The following is a 24672-nucleotide window of genomic DNA, read 5'->3' as shown; positions in this document are numbered from 1 at the left end:
TATATTGGATTAACTGTTGATATTGGACTAATGTACTCCTTGTTTTAAATATTACCATAGGAATTCAGTCACATAAAAAAATAATATAGGGGCTGGCCCAGTGGTGTAGTGGTTAAGTTCATGTGCTCTGCTTTGGCAGGCTGGGGTTCGCAGATTTGGATCCTGGGAGTTGATCTAGCACCACTTGTCAAGCCATGCTGTTGCCACATTCCACATAAAATAGAGGAAGATGGGCACAGATGTTAGCTCAGTGACAATCTTCCTCAAGCAAAAAGAGGAAGATTGGCAACAGATGTTAACTCAGGGCCAGTCTTCCTCACACACAAATATACGTATATATACATATATATGTACTAAATAGCTCAGAGGACTTACGATAAAAGAGAGTTGACTGTTCCTCCATGTCCTGTTCCTAGTTCAATTTCTCCAACTCAGTCATATTTATTTGGACACAGCTCTTTGGAGATCACACACAAACATTTTTTTTCTAAATTATCAATTTAGCATACTATCTCGATGCTCTTCTAGGAAAGATAATTTAGTTCACAGATACAAAACTTCATCTCTTTCCTTTCAATCAATACAAATTATTATTTTAATGCTTTTATCGAATATCATTTTACATCTAAAATATACGTTAAATTTGAGGAAGAATTTCACTTGTGCCTCCTGTTTTAACGACCTCTGCCTTCTCTTTCACTGCAGCCCCTTCCTCTATCTTGGAATACCTCTTTTTATTGCTTTCCTTTTCGTCAGTACTGGTTCCCAACTCTTTCTGTTTTGTCAATTTGTAGAAATATATATTTTTTAATTGAAGGCTCCCTCTTATTCTTTTTTTGCTGTTACAAGATTATTGCTTTGAGATAATTTTATTGGTGCTTTGGAAAACAGCAGAACAAAAGCTTGAACTCAATTAGCCATCTTAAAAGGTAAGCAATCATACTAAACTTCCAAATGTATTTTTTGTTTACAAACATCTTGTAATCCCCTGTTTTCCATCAACTGCAACTATTGGAAGTCAGCTTCCCAAGAATGCTGACTCTGAGGTGTGGAGAAGTGTGTGTTAAGCTTATTAGGGAGTGCTCCCAGATAAACACCAGAGGGAGAAGGGAAGCAAGCAGCACTGGGCAGAGTAAGTTACGCTGGGATGCATTCACAACAGCTGAGTTAACTTATCAGCATTATCCTGAATTGTGGTAAAGGGCCAAACCTTGATAGCCAAAGCAACCAGTCATTGGATGAGGGCTGCCCCTGGGAAGAGCTTGATGGATGAGTGCTGTCTGCCACCAACCCTCCCAGCAGATGGAAACTTAATTCTCATTCCCGAGAGTGAGTCTGAACTGCTCAGCACAATATCAACTACAACCACAAAATCCAAAATATAGACCTGAAATTCAAAACTGTCTCCAGTCTATCCTCAATATGTTTATATAATTTTATCTCCCACACTTTCCCAATATGAATCCAAGTATTCTGGCAAAACTAAGGACACTCCATTGTTTCATGATCCTTCTTTCTTTTCCTGTCTTTGACAACTTCTGAGCTCAGCTCCGGCACCACTTTATATAGCTATTTCTGCTCAGACAAGTTGGAATGACCTTTCCTGTCTCTGAATTCTATTAGAATATTTTACCATAGCCAGCTGTATTTATGGCATTTCCTTGTATTATAATCATTAGCATATGAATCTTATATCATCATTAGATTGTGACTTAAGGTGCTCCATAAGAGTTATTAAAATAGTTATTAAGTGATTATTAAAATGAGGAAATGTTGAAAGGAGAGTAAAAAATTAAACTATGTAGACAAGGCTACAGCAAGGAGATCAGATTTGAGCTGGGTTTTCATGTCGTAAGGAGTAAGCTTGGTTGTCTTCATCTCCTGAGAATCCTCAGGTTATACAAAGGCTTGCTGTTTTTTCGTTTACTGGTAATGATGCCCAGGTGACTTGTCCAATAGTTAATTGCTGTGCGACCTTGGATGTGTTACTTACCTTTCCGACTATCAGTTTCTCAAACACATAGTATTTGTAGGTATGTAAGAAGATTAAATAAGAAAAGCTTTTAAAGTCTTCACTTTCTAACAGTTACTGGTGGAATCTTCACTTCTGCATCAAAAATACGTCTTCAAGATTATTAAAGAAATCAGGAATATTTTAAAAATTGCATTTTTTAAAAATTTGGTAATTTACTTAGCATATTTATGACTGTTCACGTCATAATATGCGCTGCCTTCTTTTTTTTATTGTAGTAATAACACAACATGTGTCCTACCATCTTGACAAATTTTTAAGTGCAAAATATAGTATTGTTAACTATAGGCACAGCGCTGGACGGCAGATGTCTATAATTTGTTCATGTAGCATAGCTGAAACTTTTTATCCACTGAGCAGGAACTCCTTATTGCCCCCTCCCCCAGCTCCTGGCGACCACCACTCTACTTATATGAGTTTGACTATTTTAGATACCTCGTATAAGTAGAATCATACAGTATTTGTCCTTCTGTGACTGGCTTATTTCACTTAGCATAATGTGTTCCAAGTTCATCTATATTGTAGCATATGGTAAGATTTTCTTCTTTTTAAGTCTGAATAATATTCCATTGTATGTATATACCACATTTTCTTTATCCATTCATCTGTTATGGACCTTTAGGCTGTTTCCGTGTTTTGGCTGTTAGGACTAATATTGCAATAAACGTGAAGATGTGGATGTCTCTTTGAGGCCTTGATTTCACTTCTTTTGGATATATACCCAGAAGTAAGAGTGTTAAATCACATTGTACTTTCATCTTTAATTTTTTGAGGAACCTCCATACGGTTTTCCAAAGTGTCTTCACCCATTTGGTATTGCCAGGGGTCTCAATTTCTCCACATCCTCACCAACACTTGTTATCTTTTCTTTGTTTGTTTTTGGTAATAGCCACTCTAACAGGTATGAGGTGATGCCTCATTGTGGTTTTGATTTGAATTTTCTTGATGATTTGTGATACTGAAATCTTTTCATATACCTGTTGGCCATTTGTATGCTTTTTGGAGAAATGTCTATTCAAGTCTTTTGTCCACTTTATAATTAAGTTATTTGGTTTTTTCACTATTGAGTTGTAGGAGTTCCTTATATATTTGGATATATTGTCAGATATATGGTGTGAAAATATTTTTTCCCATATTATAGGTTGCCTTTTCATTTTGTTGGTTCTTTCCTTTTCTGTGCAGAAGCTTTCTAGTTTTACATAGTCCCATTTGTCTATTTTTGGTTTTGTTGCCTGCGCATGTGGTGTCATATCCAAGAAATTATTGCCAAGACCAATGGTATGAAGATTTTTGTCTATGTTTCCTTCTAGCAGTGTTAAAGTTTCATGTCTTACATTTAATTCTTTAATCCATTTTGGCTTGATTTTTTTGTACGATGTAAAATAAGGGGCCAATTTTATTCTTTTACATGTGACTGTCCAGTTTTTCCATCACCATTTGCTGAAGAGACTATTCTTTCCTCATTGTGTAGTCTTGACACACTTGTTGAAGATCATTTGATGTTTATGTATGGGTTTATTTCTCAGCTTTCCATTTTGCTCTATTGGTCAATTTCTGTCTTTATGCCAATGTCATATTGTTGTGATTGCTGTAGCTTTGTAGTATGTTTGGAAATCGGAAAGTGTGAGGAGGCTCCATCTTTATCTTCCTTCTCAAAATTCTTTTGACCATTCAGGATCTTTTGTCGTTCCATATGAATTTTAGGATTATTTTTTCTAATTTTGTAAATAATGTCATTCAGATTTTGATAGAGATTGCATTCAATCTGTAGTTTGCATTAAGTAGTATGAACATTTTAATTATATTAAGTTTTCCATGAACACAAGATGTCTTTCTATTTATTTATGTTTCCTTTATTCTTTCACAAATTTTCTGTACTTTTCAGTGTACAAGACTTTTACTTCCTTGGTTAAATTTATTCCTAAGTATTTTATTCTTTTAATATTACTGTAAATGAGATGGTTTTCTTAATTTTCTTTTTGGATAGTTTGCTGTTAGTGTATAGAAACACAACGGATTTTTGTATGTTGATTTTAGTGCCCTGCAACTTTGCTGAATTTGCTTATTTGTTTTAACAGTTTATGTGTGTGTGTGTATGTGTGTGTGGATTATTTAGGTTTTCCATATATAAGAGCGTGTCATCTGTGAACTGAGATAATTTTACTTCTTCCTTTTTGATTGGGTGCCTTTTATTGCTTTTTCTCACCTAATTGTTTTGGCTTGTGCTTCCAGAACTGTGTTGAATATAAGTGATGAGAGTGGTCATTTTTGTCTTGTTCTTGATGGTAGAGAAAAAGCTTTCCGTTTTTCACTGTTGAGTATGATGTTAGCAGTGGATTTTTCATACATGGCCTTAAGTATGTTGAGGTAATTTCTTTCTAATACTTTTGTTTACTGAGTGTTTTTATCATGACAGTGTGTTGAATTTTGTCAGACGCTTCTTCTGCATCTTATTGAGATGATCGTGAGACTTTTTTCTTTCATTCATTTGATGTGTTGTATCACATTAAATGATTTGCTCTTTTGAAATACCCTTGCATCTCAGTGATAAATCCCACTTGGTCACAACATATGATCCTTTTAATGTGCTGTAGAATTTGATTTGATGATGTTTTGTTGAGGATTTTTGCATCTTTGTTCATTTAGAATATGGGCCCATAGTTTTCTTTTCTTGTAGTGTCTTTTTCTGACTTTGGTGTCACAGTAAGACTGTCTTCATGAAAGGAGTTTGGGAGTACTTCCTCTTCTTCAATTTTTTGGAAGAGTTTGAGAAGAATTGGTGTTAATTCTTCTTTAAAGGTTGGTAGAGGTCAATAGTGATGTCCTCTGGTCCTGGGCTTTTTTTGTTGGAAGGTTTTTGATTACTTATTCAAACTTTATATTAGTTATAGATCTGGTCAGATTTTCTATTTCTTCACGATTTAGTGTTGGTATATTGTATGTTTCAAGGAATGTATCCCTCTATTTCTGTGGCATCATTTGTAATATCTCTTCTTTAATTTCTGATTTTATTTGTCTTCTTTCTTTTTTCATATTTTGTCTAGCTAAGGTTTGTCAATTTTATTTATCTTTTCAAATATCCACCTCTTAATTTCATTGATTTTTTCCTATTATTATTTTTTTTTTTTGAGGAAGATTAGCCCTGAGTTAACACTTGCTGTCAATCCTCCTCTTTTTGCTAAAGAAGGCTGGCCCTGAGCTAACATCCGTGCCCATCTTCCTCTATTTTATATGTGGGATGCCTACTACAGCATGGTTTGCCGAGCGGTGCCAGTCCACACCTGGGATCCAAACCGGTGAACCCCAGGCTGCCGAAGTGGAATGTGCACACTTAACCACTGCACCACCGGGCCAGCCCCCTATTTTGTTTTGTTTATTTCTTCTCTAATCTTTATTTCCTTCCACATGCTAACTTTGGATTTAGTTCCTTCCTATTTTTTTGGTTCCTTGAGGTGTAAACTCAGATTGTTTGTTTGAGATCTTTCTTCTTTATAAATGTAGGCATTTATTGCTATAATCTTCCCTCTTAATATACGACTGCTTTCGCTGCATCCCATAAGTTTTAGTATGTCATGTTTTGGTTTTCATTTGTCTCAACATATTTTCTAATTTCCATTTGAAATTCTACTTTTAATCATAGGTTGTTCAAGAATGTTTTGTTTAATTTCCACATATTCATGAAATTTTCTAGGTTTCCTATTGTTATTGATTTCTAGTTTCGTTCTACTGTGGTCTGAGAAGATACTTAGTATGATTTCAGCCTTTTTAAATTTGTTAAGACTTACTTTGTGACCTAACGTATGAGAATGTGTCATATCCTAGCATTCTGAAGAATGCTCCATGTGCATGTGAGAAGAATGCGTTTTCTCTTGCTAGTGGGTGAAATGTTCTGCACATATCTGTTAGGTCCATTTGGTCTATAGTGTTTTTCAAATCCACTGTTTCCCTATTAATTTTCTGTCTGGATGTTCTCTCCATTATTGAATGTGGAGTATTGAGTCTCCTACTATTATTGTATTGCTATCAATTTCTCCCTTCAGTTCTGTCAATGTTTGCTTTATATATTTAGGTGCTCTGATATTGGGGTAAACAATTGTTATATTTTCCTGATGAATTGGCCCTTTGGCATTATATATTTATCTTCTTTGTCTCTTACATCAATTTTTTGACTTAAAGTCTATTTTGTTTGGTATAAGTATAGCCACCAGTGTTCTTTTTTTGTTATCATCTGCCTGGAGTACCTATTTCCATCCTTTCACTTTCAGCCTATATGTGTCCTTAAATGTAAAGTGATTAGACATCATATAATTGGATCTTCATTTTTTGGTCCATTCAGCCAATCTGTATCCTTTGATAGAGCAGTTCAATTCATTTACATTTAGAATAATTATTGATATGTAAGGACTTACTATTGCCATTTTGTTAATTGTTTTCTGTCTTATAGTTATTTTGCCCCTTTTTCTCTCTTGCTGTCTTCCTTTGTGATTCACTGATTTTTTGTAGTGATACGCTTTGATTCTCTTCTCTTTTCTTTTGCATATCTTCTATAGGTATTTTCTTTGTGGTTGCCATGATGCTTATAGCAACATCTTAGAGTTATAAAGCTGTTTTAAGCTGATTACAACTTAACTTCAATTACATACAAAAACACTACATTTTTACTTCTCCCCTTTACAAACATTTTTTGTTACTGATGTCAAAATTTACATCTTTTATGTTGTATATTCATTAACATATTTTAGGGGTTATAGTTATTTTTAATACTTTTGTACTACAATCAAACTACTATTACATTATTACCATAGTCTCTATATATTTACTTTTACCAGAGAGTTTTATACTTTTGTGTCACTGTTTAGTTTAATTGCTGTTAGTCCCACAAGTCCCTTAGGCTTTATTAACTCTTTTTCAATCATTTTTCTTTTTACTCCTCTGACTGGATAACACATGACTTGTCTTTGTGTTCGCTCATTCTTTCTTCTACTTGAGTACATCTGATGTTGAACTCCTCTAGTGAATTTTTCAGTTCAGATGTTGTATTTTCAGCTCTAGAATTTCTGTTTAGTTCTTTTTTTATAGTTTCTGTTTCTTTGTTGATTTTTTTCATTCTTTTCATGTATTGTTTTCCTGATTTTTAGTTGTCTGTGTTCTTGTAACTCACTGAACTTCTTTAAGATGGTTATTTTGAATTCTCTTATTTAATTCATATATGTCTATTTCTTTAGGGTCAGTTGCTGAGATTTATTTTGATTTCCTAATTTGGTCATATTACCCTGATTCTTTGTATTGCTTGTAGATTTGCACTGGTGTCTGTGCATTTGAAAATACACCTCTGCCAGTCTTTACAGACTGGCTTTGACAAGGAATGACCTTTACCAATCAACATGGCTACAGTTTCAGGGAGCCTCTCAAACCTCTCCTATGGATTTGTCTTCTCTGAATTTGTGCATGTATATTACTGATTAGATGTATTTACTTATTTTTTCATGAGCCTACAGTCACTTGCACTCTCTGGGTTTTGACTGTTTTACCACAGGCTTAGATGTTGGAGATGCTTTGTTCCTTTCCCTCCCTCTTGCGAGAGCAGCCTCAGATTCTGCACCTTCTCCAAGTCTTACAGAGCTGTGCCAGCTTCAGCAAGCTGACTTCTGCTCTCTTTTGTTCTTAGCTGCCCCTAGGCATCCAAACTATGCCACTTCTGTCAGCATTCTGGGTGAAGCAAAACAGAAATTTGTCTGTCAGGCAGTACACCAAAAGCCCTGGGACAATGGAGTGAGGCTGTACTCTCTCTTTTCCCTCAAGGGAGAAGTCACAGGCAGAGGTGATTTCTTTAGGCATTGAGTTGTGCCAGCTTAGGGTAGGGACTGATGTAGGTAAAGTGAAATTGCTCTTTTTACTTCTTTCAGTGTAACTGTTCACAGTCAGTTTTGTGCTCCTCTGGGGAACTGCAATGTCTTAATTTGAATCTGAATTTCTCCTAAAGCTATTTGATTTGTATATTGTATTTTGTACATCGTTTTGAAATCAGTGCTTCTGTGGGGGAAAGAGGGCTAAGAGTTCTTATTTCACCATCTTTTTGCCAGTACTCTTTGCCTAAAAATTGCATTTCAGTTATTTATCTTAATTTTTCATATTTAGTGCAGTCTATGAAAATAATCTTAAAAGATGGCAAATAACTTGCATCCCATTTACCATTCTAGTCAGTCCCAGTTGCCTAGTGCAGCAGGAAGAGAAAGATCATAGTGAATTAGCAACATCTGTCATGGTCACAGGATGGGGACATAGTGGCAGGTATGTCTGGGAGTTGCTATTTCTCTGAAGAAATGCTACCTATGAATGTGTTTGGCCAAAACAACAATGATGATTACAACAATAATATTATGATAGTGGCATCTAGCTGATATTGAAAGCTTTCTGTGCTGATAAACACTGCAATAAGGATTAAGCTAAATACTTTACATGTGCTGTCTGCCACCTTTACTTCTCACTATAAGTTGGTAATTATTACACTCATTACCCTTGAGATATCTGAAGTTTAAAGAGGTTGGGTAATTACCAAAGTCACAAACCTAGCAAGATTAAATCTAGGTCTGTTTTTTAACATGTACCATATCACCTGCCAAACAACACCATACACCTAAATGGTGTTTTACAGTTTCCAAAGTACTTTCCCATAACCTATCTCATTTGTCATGTGAGAAACTCATCATAACAGGGTTGTGGTTGACAGGATAGATGATACCACTCATCTGACTTGTCAAAGGAGATCAAAGGCTTTCCTCCAATTGATATGCATACTGCCTGAGCTAGAAGCAACTTGATGTAACGGAAAGACTCGTAAGTCAGACGTGTTATTAACCTACTCATTCATTCATCTTACATTCACATATACATTAAATGTGTTCTGTGTCACAGGCACTGAGCTTTAATTCTCCTTTTGCCTCTCTTTATCTTTAGGATGTTGGGTGGTTTACTGCCTCATGATTTTATAATATAGGAGCAAGGGATACCTACTCAAACAGATCCACATGCAAATCCTAGCTAACACATTATTTGCCTATTAGAAAAATCTCCCGTTTACACAGTTATCATTATTCTTCTAATTAATCTTTTAATTTTAAAATTGTGGACTAAAAAAACTCACACTATTTAGTTCTCATTATTTGCCAGATAATAATCTAAGCACTTTAGAAACAAGAATAGATGTAATCCCCATAATAACTCTATAATGTAGTTACTATTATCATTTGTAGTTTTTTCTTTCTACAGTTTTACAAATGAAACACAGAGAAGCTAAGTGACTTTCCCAAGATTACACACCCTAAAAGTGGTAGAGTTTGGGTTCTAACCCCAAGACTCCATTTCCAAAGCAAGTTTACATCCACGATTTATGATGTATCATAAAGTTGTTCTGAGGGTCATATTAAACTGGATGATCATGCAACATATCTAACAAAGACACAATACAGAAGTATCACTTAACAACAGGGATACATTCTTAGAATGTATCATTAGGTAATTTCATTGTTATGCAAATATTATGGAGAGTACTTACCCAACCTGGATGGTATAGCCTACTACATACCTAGGTGATATAGTATAGCCTATTGCTCTTAGACTACAAACCTGTACAGCATGTTACTGTACTGAATACTGTACATGATTGTAACACCATGGTAAGTATGTATATAAACATATCTCAACATAGACAAAGCAAGGTAAAAATATGGTATAAAAGATCAAAAAATGGCATACGTGTATAGGGCATGTACCATGAATGGAGCTTGCAGGACAGGAAGTTGCTCTGGGGGGGTTAACTGAGTGAGTGGTGAATGAATGTGAAGGCCTCGGACATTACTGCACTACTGTAGACTTTATCAACACTGTACACTTAGGCTACACTAAATTTACTTAAAAAAAATTCTCTCTTCAATAATAAATTAACCTTAGCTTACTGTAACTTTTTTTTACTTTGTTAACCTATTTTTTTAACTTTTTGACTCAGTTACACTTAGCTTAAAACACAAATACATTTTACAGCTGTGCAAAAATATTTTTTTTTTATATCTTTATTCTATAAACTTTTTCTACTTTTAAAATTATTTTATTTTTTACTTTTTAGTTAAAAACTAAAACACAAACACACACATTAGCCTAGGCCTACATAGGTAAGGATCATTGATATCACTGTCTTCCAGTCCTACATCTTGTCCCACTGGAGGGTCTTCAGGGGCAACAACACACACGGAGCTGTCATCTCCTATGATAACAATGCCGCCTTCTGGAACACCTCCTGAAGGACCTGCTTGAGGCTCTTCTTTAGGAAGTGTCACTCTCTTCAGAAATATATCCATGGTGGTTTGCTTGGTTTGTTTCTTTTTTTCATCATAGATTTTCTTATAAGCAGATAATGTACCACGAACATTCCTTTCTGTTAACGAAAACCTTTCAGTGTTGGGGTCCATGTTTTCAAACTTTTAAAGGAGCTTGTTGAGGTCTGCAAAACCTTCTGAGAAACACAACTGGGAATTTTCTTGAGGGCTCTCCTTTTTCTTCTCCGACAATTTCCTTTTCTCTTGTCTTTTCTTCAGCTATGTGTTTCTGTTCCAGTTCTAACAACTCCTCATTAGTCGATTCCTCAGGAACCACATCTAGGATTTTCTCAATGTCATCTTCATCCACAATAAGGTTAAAGATATTTGCCATCTCAATCACAGCGTTGTTGATTTTTGCAGCATCATTATCCTTGGAAAATCCTTTGCAGTCATGGATGAACCTCTTGAGTGTCTTCCAGATGCCATTCATACACACTTTGATGACATTACCCCAAGCCCAAGCAATATTCTTTATGCAGTCATAGATGCTGTAATTTTTCCAGAATTGCATCAGTGTCTTCTCAGTTGCTTCAATAGCCTGGGCAAAAGTCCTCTATGGGCAGTAGGCCTTAAAAGCTGCTATAATTCTTTGATCCGTTGGTTGGATCAGAGAGGTAGTGTTTGGAGGGAGAAACACTGCTTCAACATTGGGATGAAGATCACCAATAAAAAGAGGATGTCTAGGATAGTTATCAACAACAAGCAAAATCTTGAAAACTATATTATTCTCTAAACAGTACTTCTCCATTTTGCTGGCATAGCAATCCAGGAGGGCAACTTGGAAGAGGAGCTGGGTCATCCATGACTTCTTATTACTCCCATAGTACACTGCTAGTGTGTGCTTATTGATATGCTTGAAGGCCCTGGGATTCTCACTGATCACAGAGGGTTTCAATTTGTAGCCTGCAACATTGACCCCTCAGCAAAACTATTATCCTGTCCTTAAAAGTCATGAAATCTGACATTGACTTGTCCTTCTTATGGAAGAAAGTCCTTTCAGGAGTCTATTTCCAGAATAGGGAGGTTTCATCCATTTTGAATATTTGCTCTGGCAAATAATTTTCCTTCACAATCAGCTCTCGAGTTTCCAAAAATTCTTCAGCTGCCTTCACATCAGCACTTGCAGACTCACCATTCACTTTCACAATGTGTAGTGAATAATGATTCTTGAATCTTTTAAACCAGCCACAGTTAGCAATAAATTCAACATCATAGTGATGTCCAGCATTTTCTTCTAACATTTCCAACAAACTTTTTACTTTGGACATGATCTTCATGGTGCTGAGACAGATATGTTTCTGTGCCTGGTCTGTAATCCAGGTCATTAGAAGTTTCACCATATCTGATATAGACCCTTCTCAAATTTTTGTTAGTCTCATTGCCTTCAATGAAGCAGATATTTTAACAGATTCTATTGCTTTGTTCTTCTTCTTCAAGATTGTAGCTATGGTGGAATGTGATATGCCTGACTGGCGAGCAATAAACATCATTGATTTTCCACCTTCATAGCCCTTAATCACTTTTAATTTTATTTCCAGATCAGTCACTTAACATGGCCTCTTACTAGCAACATGGGCAGTGGATCTGTATGCTTAGGGGCCATGATGAACAAAACAACTCGAGATTGAATCAAACACAAGAGAAAATGAGAAAATGATGCAATCAAGAGACATGGTAAATATCAGATGTATGAGTCTGCTAATGGTGTAACAGGGCATACTGTTTTACAGTAAACTATTTTTAATGAGTAGAGAGTACACTCTACATTAATGATAAAAAGTATAGTATATACATATATCAGTAACATAGTCGTTTATTATTGTCAATATTATGTACTATACATAATTGTACATGCTGTACTTTTATATGACTGGCAGAGCAGTAGGTTTGTCTATATCAGAATCACCACAAATACGTGAGTGAGTTAATGTGTTGCACTATGAGAATATCACAGCTACATTGTCACCAGGTGATAGAAATTTTTCAGCTCCATTATAATCTTGTGGGACCACCGTTGTACATGTTGTCCATCATTGACCAAAACATCATTCAGAGCATGATTGTATATATTCAATAAATATTAATATCATTTTCTTGTGAGCCTAGGTTTTATACTACAAAGCTGAGCTACTTTCACTATGCCATTCTGCCTCTCTAAATAGTGACAGAAAGGAATGCTGTGTTAAAGGGTTTCTAAACAAAGGATCATGTAATTTATATCACAAAACTAGTCAAGGAGAGAATGGCTTCATGTAAGAAAACAATTTCCCGTAGCCTTTTTTTCCAGTTCCAGTCTGCATTTTCATAACGTCAGGTCATTGAGTATGATTTCAGTGACTTGTGTTCATACACAATTTCAAACCTAGAGTTAATGAAACAATAAATTATTTAGCTGGAAAGAAAAAGCAATATACATTTTCCTTCTACATTGAAGCATCTCAGAAATTAGGAAAACTCTGATATAAAAATTTAACTCTTTTCCTTCCAGGTAATTGACCATTTATTCAGAATGTTTTTGAATTCAAGATGTACACAAAAATGTGTATGCATGCTACTATAGTCCTCATTCTTTGGTGATTGGGCTAATTCACACCTCATTACTGATTGATTGATTGATCAAAGAATATATTTATTCACTGTATACTTCTTTCACTACTGCTTGCCAAAGATCTATTTCCTTAAGAAATGAGAATGTGCCAATTGTAACATATTTTCAAGAGCTCTAGAATATTCTCAAACTGTTCCAGGATATAAACCACACTTAGTAATCCAGTAATGAGACCAAATCGCTTCAGTAAGTCAACAAGAAGCAATACTTCTTTTTCAATTGTGTTCTTTAAGTGTGTAGCAAGTTAAAAGATATGTTATTCATGAAAACATAATCAGAGACTGCTTAATTGTCTAAAATATATTTTGCAAGAAGCATAATGTTTCATTTCTTTGATTTTCTCTACCAAAAAATAAATTAGAAATTCTGTTCTTCTCCATATAAGCTAAAAGCTCCCCCTACTGTTGAAGAAGCTATTGAGAAAATATCCTTCAATTTTAGCCTCTTGACCAAATCAAATAAGCAATGCTTTGTTCTACCAATAGGACTAGAACAGAAGGGAAAATAGAGTAGGGCGTCCTACCTGCCATGTCACTCAAGGATCATGTGGATTGGATATGAGAAGGACACTCTAACATTGTGTTTCTTCAGTCGCCCCATTTCACACACATTTTGAATAGTAAGGACATTTCACCATGTTAAAAGGATCCCAGGTTTTAAAGCTTCTTCTTTTTTATAACATATCTCTCCAGTTAAAGTCAGTTCCTCTGATGCTCAACACGAGAATTAAATGATTTGTTCTAAGTACATAATAGAGGAAAAAAAGCATATTTTGGACTTAATGAGCAAAAGTATGTCTAAATATTATATAAAACTTACAGGTCTGGTTTTGAGTACCTCAGGAAAAACAGCATTAGTAGAAAACAGCAGTACCATTTAAGAAGGATTTATAGGACTGCCTTGTTTCTTAGGCTGGTTTCCTCCAGGAGCAGGTACTGAGACAACGATTTGAGTACAAGTAATTTATTTGAGAACAATCCAGGAAGAAATAGAAGAAAGTGGAAAATTAGATAGGATAGGAAGAAAGCCAGTGAAATGTGCCTTATGACACAGGCTATTGCTGTTGGTGAATAAGTCTTGGTCTTGTTAGTAAGATCAGAGAGAGGTAGCACATACCTCAGAGTTACCCTCTTGGGAGCAAGGAAGCCACCTCTCCCTCTGCCATTGATTGATGACTTTTGCATGACTCAGGCTTTTAATTTATGACACTCTGCACTTGCCTGGGTCAGGTGATGCACTTGAACATGTTCAGAAATAAAACCTTTGGAGAGCCACAGGTGTCTGCATAAGTGGCATTGTGGTACATGGACTTGAATTTGACAGGGATGCAGTCTCAACAGTGTCAGCTCCCCCTGTTAAAAAGACACATAACAGAGCCAGCCTTGATGGTCTAGTGGTTAATGTGTGGCATTCTCACTGCTTTGGTGGCCTGGGTTCATTTCCCAGTCACAGAACCACACCACTCATCTGTTAGTTGCCATGTTGTGGCAGTGGCTCACATAGAAGAATGAGAAGGACTTACAACTAAAATATACAACTATGCTCTGGGGCTTTGAGGAGGAAAAAAAAAGAAGAAGAATGGCAACAGATGTTAGCTCAGGGAGAATCTTTCCCAGCTAAATAAATACCAAAAAAAGGACACATAACAGATTATTGAACTACCCTTTTACTCTTTCTGCACAGAATCAGACTTATCATGAAAACTTGAGAATTTCATTTTTTGAGCTTTTAACAGTTTGTTCACCTGAACTTGGGGGTTCTCAGCCCATTCTCACATGGGCAGTGGGGTTTCTCCAGAAGCTCTGTAGATTATGCATTGGGACACATAAGAGCTCAGTATAGCAGAGAAGAGACATCATGAATACTACATAGAGACACCAGTAGGCTCTTTTGTTGTTCTCCTGCTGTTGTCTTCTTGTTTTCTTGCATCTGGGAGGTAATTATGGCCATTGCCAAACTGAAGAGATCAAGCCTGTGGACCTTTTAGCTATACAAACAACTTCAACAAAAGCAAAAATTTCTGCTTGAACTTGTCTGTGGACTCAAACAATGTATCACTCTAATTGAAGTTAAAAGGCAGAAATTAACCCCTGTAAACCAGGCATACCTGCTTCTCAGTGACTTCCCAAAACCCTTCAAGGAGAGTGTGACATTGAATGTAAGAAGGGTTACTGTCATTGTCCATGATGAATTTTAATCAGGTCATCTCTCCCTTATCCGAGTTTCAATCTTCACTAAGGCTTTATTTAACACCTAGTAGGAAGCTTTCTATTAACAGCATCTGCTAGGGAACAAATACTTCAGTCAAACTGGTGACAGCAAGTTATTTTAAACTCTGTCTTGTACCATAATAGGCTATTTTAAATAAGATAAATAGTATAATTTTGTGTAGAACTTAAAAATTGGAAATTATTGTACATGTTATATATATTTGACAATATATGGGAACTTCAAATATTATTTATGCGTCCTTAAAAAAAATATTCTAATCCTAGAAATAAGACACACTCAAATGAATAGGTTGACTCAGGAATATAAAACAAGAAACTTTTTCTAGTTGTATATCTTATTCAAATAAGATGAATTCAAACAATAGTGAAAATTATGCTGTTTTTTGAAGAAAAAATGATATAAATATAGATATAGCTTTGAATAGATCTATTAAATGATAAGTGTATACATTTTAAATAATTCTAAATCAAAGTGATTGTTGCAATTAAAATATTCCATTAATCTTCTGGGAATATGTGTTTTTATAGCGCTGTTTTTAAATTATTTCTACATTTTGAGCTTTAATGAGACTGAAGTAAGTTTAGTTCTCCAACTTAAAAATAGTATGTTTAAAGGGATTAATTTAATTATACAGGCACTAGATATAAAAAATAAAATGACTCTTTCATTGTAATGATTCAGCTCCCAAGTGGAATCCCAGTGTGTGGGGGGTGGGGGCAGGGAGGAGGTATTCGCCACATCACCAAGCAATTCTTTGACATAGATGTCCTACAATTCTACTCAATTCTGACACTATCTACCTGAAGGTAGCATCAAATTCCACAGGTTAAGGGTTCAGTCCCACAAGAATGCCACCCAACCTCACACCAACATCAGATGCCAATTGTAAGTCCAGGTTATTACCTGTCCTTCTGTCCAAAGGTGTATAGACTGGAGGTTCCAATGACCCCTCCTTGGTTTGGTTAATTTGCTAGAGAGGCTCATATAACTGAAGGAGACATTTTACTTACTAGATCTCTGGTTTGTTATAAGAAGATGGTAACTCAGGAAGAGCCAGAAGGAAGAGGTACTTAGGGCAGGACATGGGGAGAGGTTGCAGAGCTTCAACGCTCTTCTACATGTGCTCAAGAACCTGGAAGCTCTCCAAGCCCTGTCCTTGTGTTTTTATGGAAGCCTCATTACATAGGCATGATTGATTAAGCCATTGGCCACTAGTGATGGATTCAACCTGCAGCCCCTCTCCCCTCCTAGGAGGTCAGGGGGTTGGGACTGAAAGTTCCATGGTTGGTTCTCATGGCAATGAGTCCCATTCTTACCTGAGATGATATAATCTCCTTCTCTCTGAACTCCTGAGTAACATCAAAGTGCAAAACCCCTCTGATTCAGATTCTGTTCCTTGGAGAATTCAGTCTATGAAAAAGAGTGAGCATTTAAAAACTTTATGAGCAATAGTTTATAAATATTTCCAATATTTTTATTTGCACATGTGAATAATTATACTATCTTTTAATAAAGGGCAAAGGAAATAAAAAAGAAATAGTTTTTAGGGGGTGGAATAAAGAGAGAGATTAAATTTTCAATCACAACTCCATCATGTACTAACTGTGTAATATTGGAAAAATTAACCTTTTGAGTCATATATAAAATGACTCAAAACCTTTTGAGTTTGCTATATAAAATGGAATTGATAATCTAAATATTGCAGAGATAACTGGTTATCAAATACAAATTTGTGATTTGCCTTCTACAGTATGTAGTTGTCAATGAGAATCAGCTGCCTACCAGGGCCGACAATTCTTAGACCTCACTGAATCCAGATATAGCCATGTGACTAATCTCTCTCCACTCAAAATGGAGAGAAATGGTGTATGTGACTTTCAGATCAAAGTTTGCTGGAGCAGGTCACCTGCTCCATCCTACTAACTGGATGCTGTGCTTTTGGTGAATGGCAGAGCAATAACAAAGGAGCCCAGGTGTTTGAATCACCATGTGGTGCTAAGACTCACCAACCAAGAATACTTTTGTAGAAAGATTATGTGAACTAGAAAATAATATGTCTGCGTAAAACTTCTGAAATTTGAGATTTCATTTATATATAGCTTCTAATATATGTTAATCTTAAAAGTTTTTCCTCTCAAGCAAATTGCATATTTTATTTTATTTTGTGAAATTCTGAAGAAGAAAGTTGGCTTGAAACCAAGCTATCATTACAAAACGACTTTGGTCAAGCTAAAATACATGCGGATATGCCAGAATAGGACACCAGAATTTTTCCTGGGACGGGTTGATGTGGTGGTGTATTATTCATACTTTGACGTGAGAAAACTGAGATATGTGGACCGCATCCAAGGAAAGATACTCCCTGATTCCTGGAATACTAGCTGATTCCTGGCAATGTCCATCACCTTTGAATGACCAGCTAACTCCCTTCATTCTTATTTCACTCTGTCCAAGTAAGATTCTGATTATAACTTGGCTTACTCTTTAGAACTACCGACAATGTTGATAAGCTTTATCTGCTACCCAAGTTTTCGGGGTCCTCAGTGAGGGCTGCTAGAGTCAATTAATTAAACCTATACTGGCCTCCACAGTTATTGTTTGATGTCCATGATGTATTGATCATTAAACAATTTGAATATTAACAGTGCTATAAGCAGTCCTATCTATCATTTTAATTATGTCTTTCTTGCATCAGGCCCTGTGAATCGGGTTAATATGAATCCAACTTAGAAAAAAGGATGCACCACATCAGCCTTCTAAAAATGTAGGATAGATTCTGACCCATAATGGATTCCTCAAGATAAGACTACCCTATGAGCCCTCTTGGCAAATTAACTATGGGAAATAGCTGACCACACCCAAAACAGAAAATTAACCGACATTTTGAAATAACTTATGCCTTCGAACTACGTAATAGTAATAAATGACTAGGCTTAAATTTAAAATACATTCACTACTTAGAATCATATAATTACAGAATTAAGGAATCTTAGAACTGTAAAAGATCTTAGAACTTATATTCTAAATCCCTTGATTGTGTTTTTCTCCACATACATACCACTCCAGGAATACTTTCAAAGATTATGATAAATTATCTGTTGGGCAGTTTTTATGAATTTTGTTGTACCCTGCATTTACTCAAAAGACAATATTTGCCGAACTGATACTTATTTCCTAACCCCTCAAGAACAATGCAGGCAGCAAAGTAATTAGAATTACTTAACATTTATTTTCATTTTATAATGGAAGATAGGTGTAGACAAAAATATTAGAATAAGTCAGTGTTCACCATAGAAATGTGTATGTATATATATATTTTCACTTGACCATTTTTATCCTGTTTTCTCCAAATATTCTTCATTAATAGTTTATTGAAACTATAAGCCTAAGCTATAGGCTTTGACAAAAATTTACATCAATTACCATTTTGAAAGCACAAATATTATATTGTGATTTGACTTATATGCCTCTTTCAGGGATGCTTTTACACAGGTCAACTTTTTTCTTTCTTTTTTTTTTTTTTTTTTGAGTAAGATTAGCCCTCAGCTAACATCTGCCATCAATCTTCCTCTTTTTTCCTGAGGAAGACTGGCCCTGAGCTAATATCTGAGCCCATTTTCCTCTACTTTACATCTTCCACAGTATGGCCTGAGAAGTGGTGTGTAGGTCCACACCTGAGATCTGAACCAATGAATACTGGACCACTGAAGTGGAACATGCAAACTTAACTGCTGCACCACTGGGCCGGCCCCACCAGTCAACTTTTTATTAATGTAGCAAAAAACAATTTCCTCTATGAAAGTGTGGAAAATAAATAAAATTATATGTTAAATATCAAAGGGAGTCATAATAAATAATTTCTAAATGCTTGGAAAAATAGGCAATTATTTTAAAAAGTAATAAATTGAACTAAAAATTGCTGTTTCATGGTATTTTATTACTTATTATTTAGAATTGGAAGAGAGCTATTTTTATTTCTGCTATTTTCCTCCACATTTATTGATTTAGGGCAAAATTAGCATATTCAACTGTGGATTTTTTCCCACATATTATGCATGTAAATTGCACACTTTTTAGTATGGTTGCATAGTTGGCAATTAAAAAATAATTATTAGCTCTGCTTCCCTTGTCAATTTAGTATGAGGTTTGAAATTGTAACTCAGATCCAATTTGATTCTAAATCATAAAGTTATATAAGATGATGTCATGCGGTAAGAATAGGAAAGGTGAAAACAATTATTAGTAATATGATGTATTCCACTAAGTTAAGATTTATTGACTTTAGACTAGACAATTTTAAAACACAATAAACTATAGAATAATTATATTAAAATTTTTCAGATGTTCTGCCTCAATCTTTTATTTTTAAAGAATAATGTATAGGGTAAATAAGATTTTTTTTAATATTTTGGTAGAAAAACATACATATAACAGGGAACCAAAATATAAGTTTCAGCAAAAATGTTAAGTTGAATGGTACTAGATACCAAAAGTGACCTAAGAAACAGATCATCACAAAGAAATTTCAGATTAAGTTCTTTTTAGATGAGTAACCCACATCAGGTATGTAAAAAACTCAAACCTGGAAATTAGTGGGATTTTTTTGTGAAAAATGAAGAGAGCAGTAAGTCCCACTGTAGTACCCCATAATCAGAGGATACACAAATGGAAAGGGAGGGAACTTGATTATGGCATCTTGTTTGAATTGGAATTAGAATGAAAGTATTAGTGAGAACACATAGTTTTCAATAGATAGATAGGCGGATAGATAGATAGATAGAGAAAAACATAAATGTAAATCTGTGTGTGTGTGTTTGTGTTCTAGCCTCATCCTTTGAAAAAGTGAAAGCTGGAAGCATAACTAGCACTGAAAACTTGTACTATAACTACATTCTCCACTAAAAGGAATCAAGACTCCCTAAGAAGAATTACTATAAGTAGTTATAATGATGTAATAAACAAATGAATGTATGAATACAGAGAAGAGGAAGCTCCTTCTTACAGTAAAAAGACAACTAACAAATGTAAAAGAAATGTTGGAATTAGAAAATCACCATATGGCAACTATGACAGCAATGATTAATTTTGGCACAAAATATCAATGGATGCACAAACTGTGGGTGAAATTTCCTTGAAAAATGGAAAATTGCATGATCTCAGAATAGCTCCCTGCCCCCAAAAGCACTTATTAATTACAAAGGGCCAACTGTTGCTTTACAGTGGAGAAACCTGGCTGACTTCATCACATCAAGTGATCAAAATTAGTTCACCACTAATATGACAAATCAAAATTGTGTACAACTTGGGAGAATGCAATGATATTCTTGACCAAAAAAATGCACAATCTGAATATAATTATGATGAAACATCAAAAAGAACAAAGCTTGCCAGTAACTTCAAAAGCCACACTGTTATAAACGTCAAAGAAAGTCCTCAGAATTCTTTTCATATTAAACAAGACAAAAGAAATATAACAAACAAATTGAACCCAATAACGCAATCATTTACATAGTCTTTATGAAATTTACTGTTTAAATTAATTAAGAGATGGAAAGAGGAGGCACTAGATTTACAATTTCTCTTGTAATTAAATAATTACTATTTTTGTTGTTCTTTTTTTCATATGGACTACAATTAATGTCTGGGATCACTGGCTTTCAGCTTACAGAAATTCTCTTAATGGTTCTGTTTTGAGTGATTCTGCCAGTAACAGATTCTTTCAGTTACTGTTTTTCTGGGAATGTTTTATTTTGCCATGATTTTTGAAAGATGATATTATTTGCTATAAGATTGTTGTTTAGCATTTTTTTTTCCTTTCAGTACTTTGAACATGTCTCTGACTGCCTCTGGCCTTCATTGATTCTGATGAAAAGTCATCTGTAATCCAATTAAGGTTTCTTGGTACATATAGTTTTCCTTTTGCTAGTTACAAGATTTTCTCTTCTGTCGTTCAACACTTTTACTGTGTTGTTTCTGGTTGTGTATCTTTTGGGGTTTAGCCTACTTGGACTCTCTCAAGCTTCTTGCATGTGTAAATTATTGTTTTTCACCAAAGTTAGGAATTTTTTGGTCCTTATTTCTTCAAATATTTTTCTGATCTTTTCTCTCTCTCCTTCTCTCTAGTATTCCCATGATACATGAGTTGCTGTTCTCAGTGGTCTTCCATATTTCTTTGAGGCTTTGTTAATTTTTCTTCATTCTTTTTTCTCACTGTTCTTTAGAATTCATAATCTGTATTGTTCTACCTTCAAATCAACTATTCCTTTCTTCTGCCACATCATATCTCCTCTCCAGCTAGTGTAATTTTCATTTCAATTATTCTACTTTTCCATCTCCAAATTTCCATTTGATTCTTTTTCTTAATTTCTCTCTCTTGATTGCTATTATATATTTGATGACATGTTATCTATCCATTTTAACTATTTCAAGCACAGTTTCTCTTATTTATTTGGACATAATTATACTTGCTGCATTGAAGTATTTGTCTCCTAAGTCTAAGATCTGGGCTCTTTCACAAGAAATTTCTATTTCCTCCGTTTTTTTTTGTCCATATGATTAAACTTTTCTCGTTTTATTACACGGTTCATCATTTGTTGTTGTTGAAAACTGGAATATGAATATATATATACACACACAAACTTGCTAGGGCTTTTTTGTTATTCTTTTGGGTCATTAACATGATTTATATACTACCTGATCCCATCTTCTTCCATTTTTCCTCACAGGTAAACTGCTAACCACAATATTAACTGTTGAATTTATTACTCACATGCTTTATTTATAGTTTTATAAAATGTTTTTGAAATCTTTAAAAATATATTATTTTAAATATCATATAATTGCTATATTGTCAGCTGAAAATCAATAACTTACTCAAGTTAAGATACTAAGGACACTTTAATCAAGAGATTACTTACAAAAGTCAGAAAGAACAAATGTAGAAAAATCATGAGGAATAACACTGTCTCTTGTGATCAGTTACAAAGAAGTACTGTAACCAATTCTGAGCCTTCAGTAATGAGATCAAGTACTTAACAGAAACCAAGACAGAGGAAACTATGTGGAGGAAGCTGCCTGAAAAACAGCTTAGAATTTTGATGAAAGACAACATTCAAAGGCAATGCTGCTTAAGAAATATTGGGGAATAAATAATCTAATCTCTCTTTCCTCCCTCATTCTGATCTGTGAGTGTATTGGAAATCACAGGAAAAGGTAGGCTTATTATAGTTTATACATACGCCAGGTTTCCAGTGCACAGCAGAATAATGATGGAAAATAGATCAGGAGAGGTAAATGAAAATATCCAGTACCAAAAATTATACACTGTTCTTTTGCTTTCAATTTGATTTTTTTTTCAGTCAAAAACGTTTTCCTCAAACATGTGTAGCATGTTTGTCATTTTCACCACTCCTTTGTCTTCCATTGAAAAAAATATATTACAAGTTATTTCTACATTTTGTTTATGATGGGCACAGATTATTTTCACTATTTTTGTTTTTTTTCAAAAACAGACTTGCTATAAACACCATCATACATATAACCTCGAGGTCACATGTGAGAGTTTTTATGGAGAAGATGCCTGGAAATGAAACTTTTAGATCATAAGTTTAACATAAATGCAGTCTTATTATTTAATAACAAATGGCTTTCCAAAGTGATCATAGCAATATGCACCCTGATTAGCATTCTATGTGTATTTGGGTAGTCCTACATGTCAATTCTTGATCATAGTTGAACATGTTTCAAGTACTGTACCAATAAACAATCTTTATAGTAAAAGAATCTCATCCAGGATGACTTGTTACATTTAGTTGCCAGAATTAAAAGTTTATGACATATCTATCGGGTATAAAAAAGTACATAGTTATATTTTATATTGTGTTTCCCAGATTAGTAATGAAGATGAGAATATTTTCATAAGTTTACTGTCCATCGGGATTTCTTCTACATGAAGTGACTTTTTAAAATCTTTCAATAATATTTGTTTCCTTTTTATTTATAGTTCTTTAGGTATTCAGCATTACCTTATATCATTTCCTAAAATTTTAAACATAATCTCAAGTAAATCAATAATCACACTAAATGTAAATGGCCTAAACACCACAAATAGTATAAATTCTCCCATTGAATAAAGGCAAGACAAAATTATATACTACCTCTAGGAAGCCCACATTAGAATAAAGATAGACATTATACAAAAATGAAAGGGTATACAATAATTAAACTAAAACTGTTAATATGAGAAAAAGTATATTTCAGGCTAAGAATATCAACTGAGATACAGATGGTCACTCATAATGAAAAAGTGGTCAATTCATCAAGAATACATAACAATCTTAAATATTTATGCACATTATAACAAAGCTTTAAAACATAAGAACAATTCAGTAGAATTTCAAGGAGAAATGGACAAATTCACAATTATAGTATAAGATTTTAACTCCCTTTTCTCAATACTTAATAAAATGATAAAACAGAAATTAAGTAAAAGCATGGAAGAATTAAACTATCAACCAATTTGACTTGACCTTTATATAACATTCTAAAAAATAGCATAATACATAGTCTTACCAAGTATACATAGTATTTTTATAATATTGACTATATTCTGTGTCATATCACAAGGCTCAATAAATGTTAGAAGATTCAAATAATACAGTTTTTCTCAGACCACAATGCAATTATATTAGAAATAAATATCAAAAACACATCTGGAAAATCCCTAAATATTTGGAAACAGAATGTCATTATTCCAAATAATCCATAGATCAAATAAGAAATTAAAAGAGAAATTAGAAATTATTTTGAACTCAATGAAAATGAAAACCAACATACAAAAATTTGTTGGCTGCAACTAAAGTAGTAGTTATATATTTTAGCCTGAACATCTAGAAAAGAAGAAATGTCTCTCAGCTTCCACCACAATAAACCAAAACAGAAAAGCAAATGAAACCTGAAGTAAACAGAAGAAAGAACAAAGATCCCTGGAGAAATCAAACATATAGCAAACAGAAAAGCAATAGAGAAACCATAAGTTGGTTCTCTGTTCAGATTAAAAAAAAAAAAAAAGATAAATCACTGGGCAGACTGATTAAGGAAGAGAAAAAAAGAGTGGGAAAAGACACAAATTATAAATATATCAAGAATGAGAGAGGTGGTACCACCACAGATTCTACCAATATTAGAAGGATGATAAGGAAATAACATGAACAACTTTAGGCCAATGAATTTGATACTTTTGCTGAAATGGACACAGAAAAACTAAAAACGGTTCACTCAAGAAGAAACAAATAATATGAATATTTCTATATCTATTAAAGAAATCTAATATTTTTAAAAGTCTTCCCACAGAGGGAATTTTTCCACAAGAAAGTTTAATTTCTAAATGTAAGGAGAAATGAGAGAGTAGTCTCAAGTTCATTTTG

The sequence above is a fragment of the Equus quagga genome, chromosome 9 (genome assembly GCF_021613505.1).
Source record: "Equus quagga isolate Etosha38 chromosome 9, UCLA_HA_Equagga_1.0, whole genome shotgun sequence".
Classification (NCBI taxonomy): Eukaryota; Metazoa; Chordata; class Mammalia; order Perissodactyla; family Equidae; genus Equus; species Equus quagga.
This window is presented reverse-complemented; position numbering follows the sequence as displayed.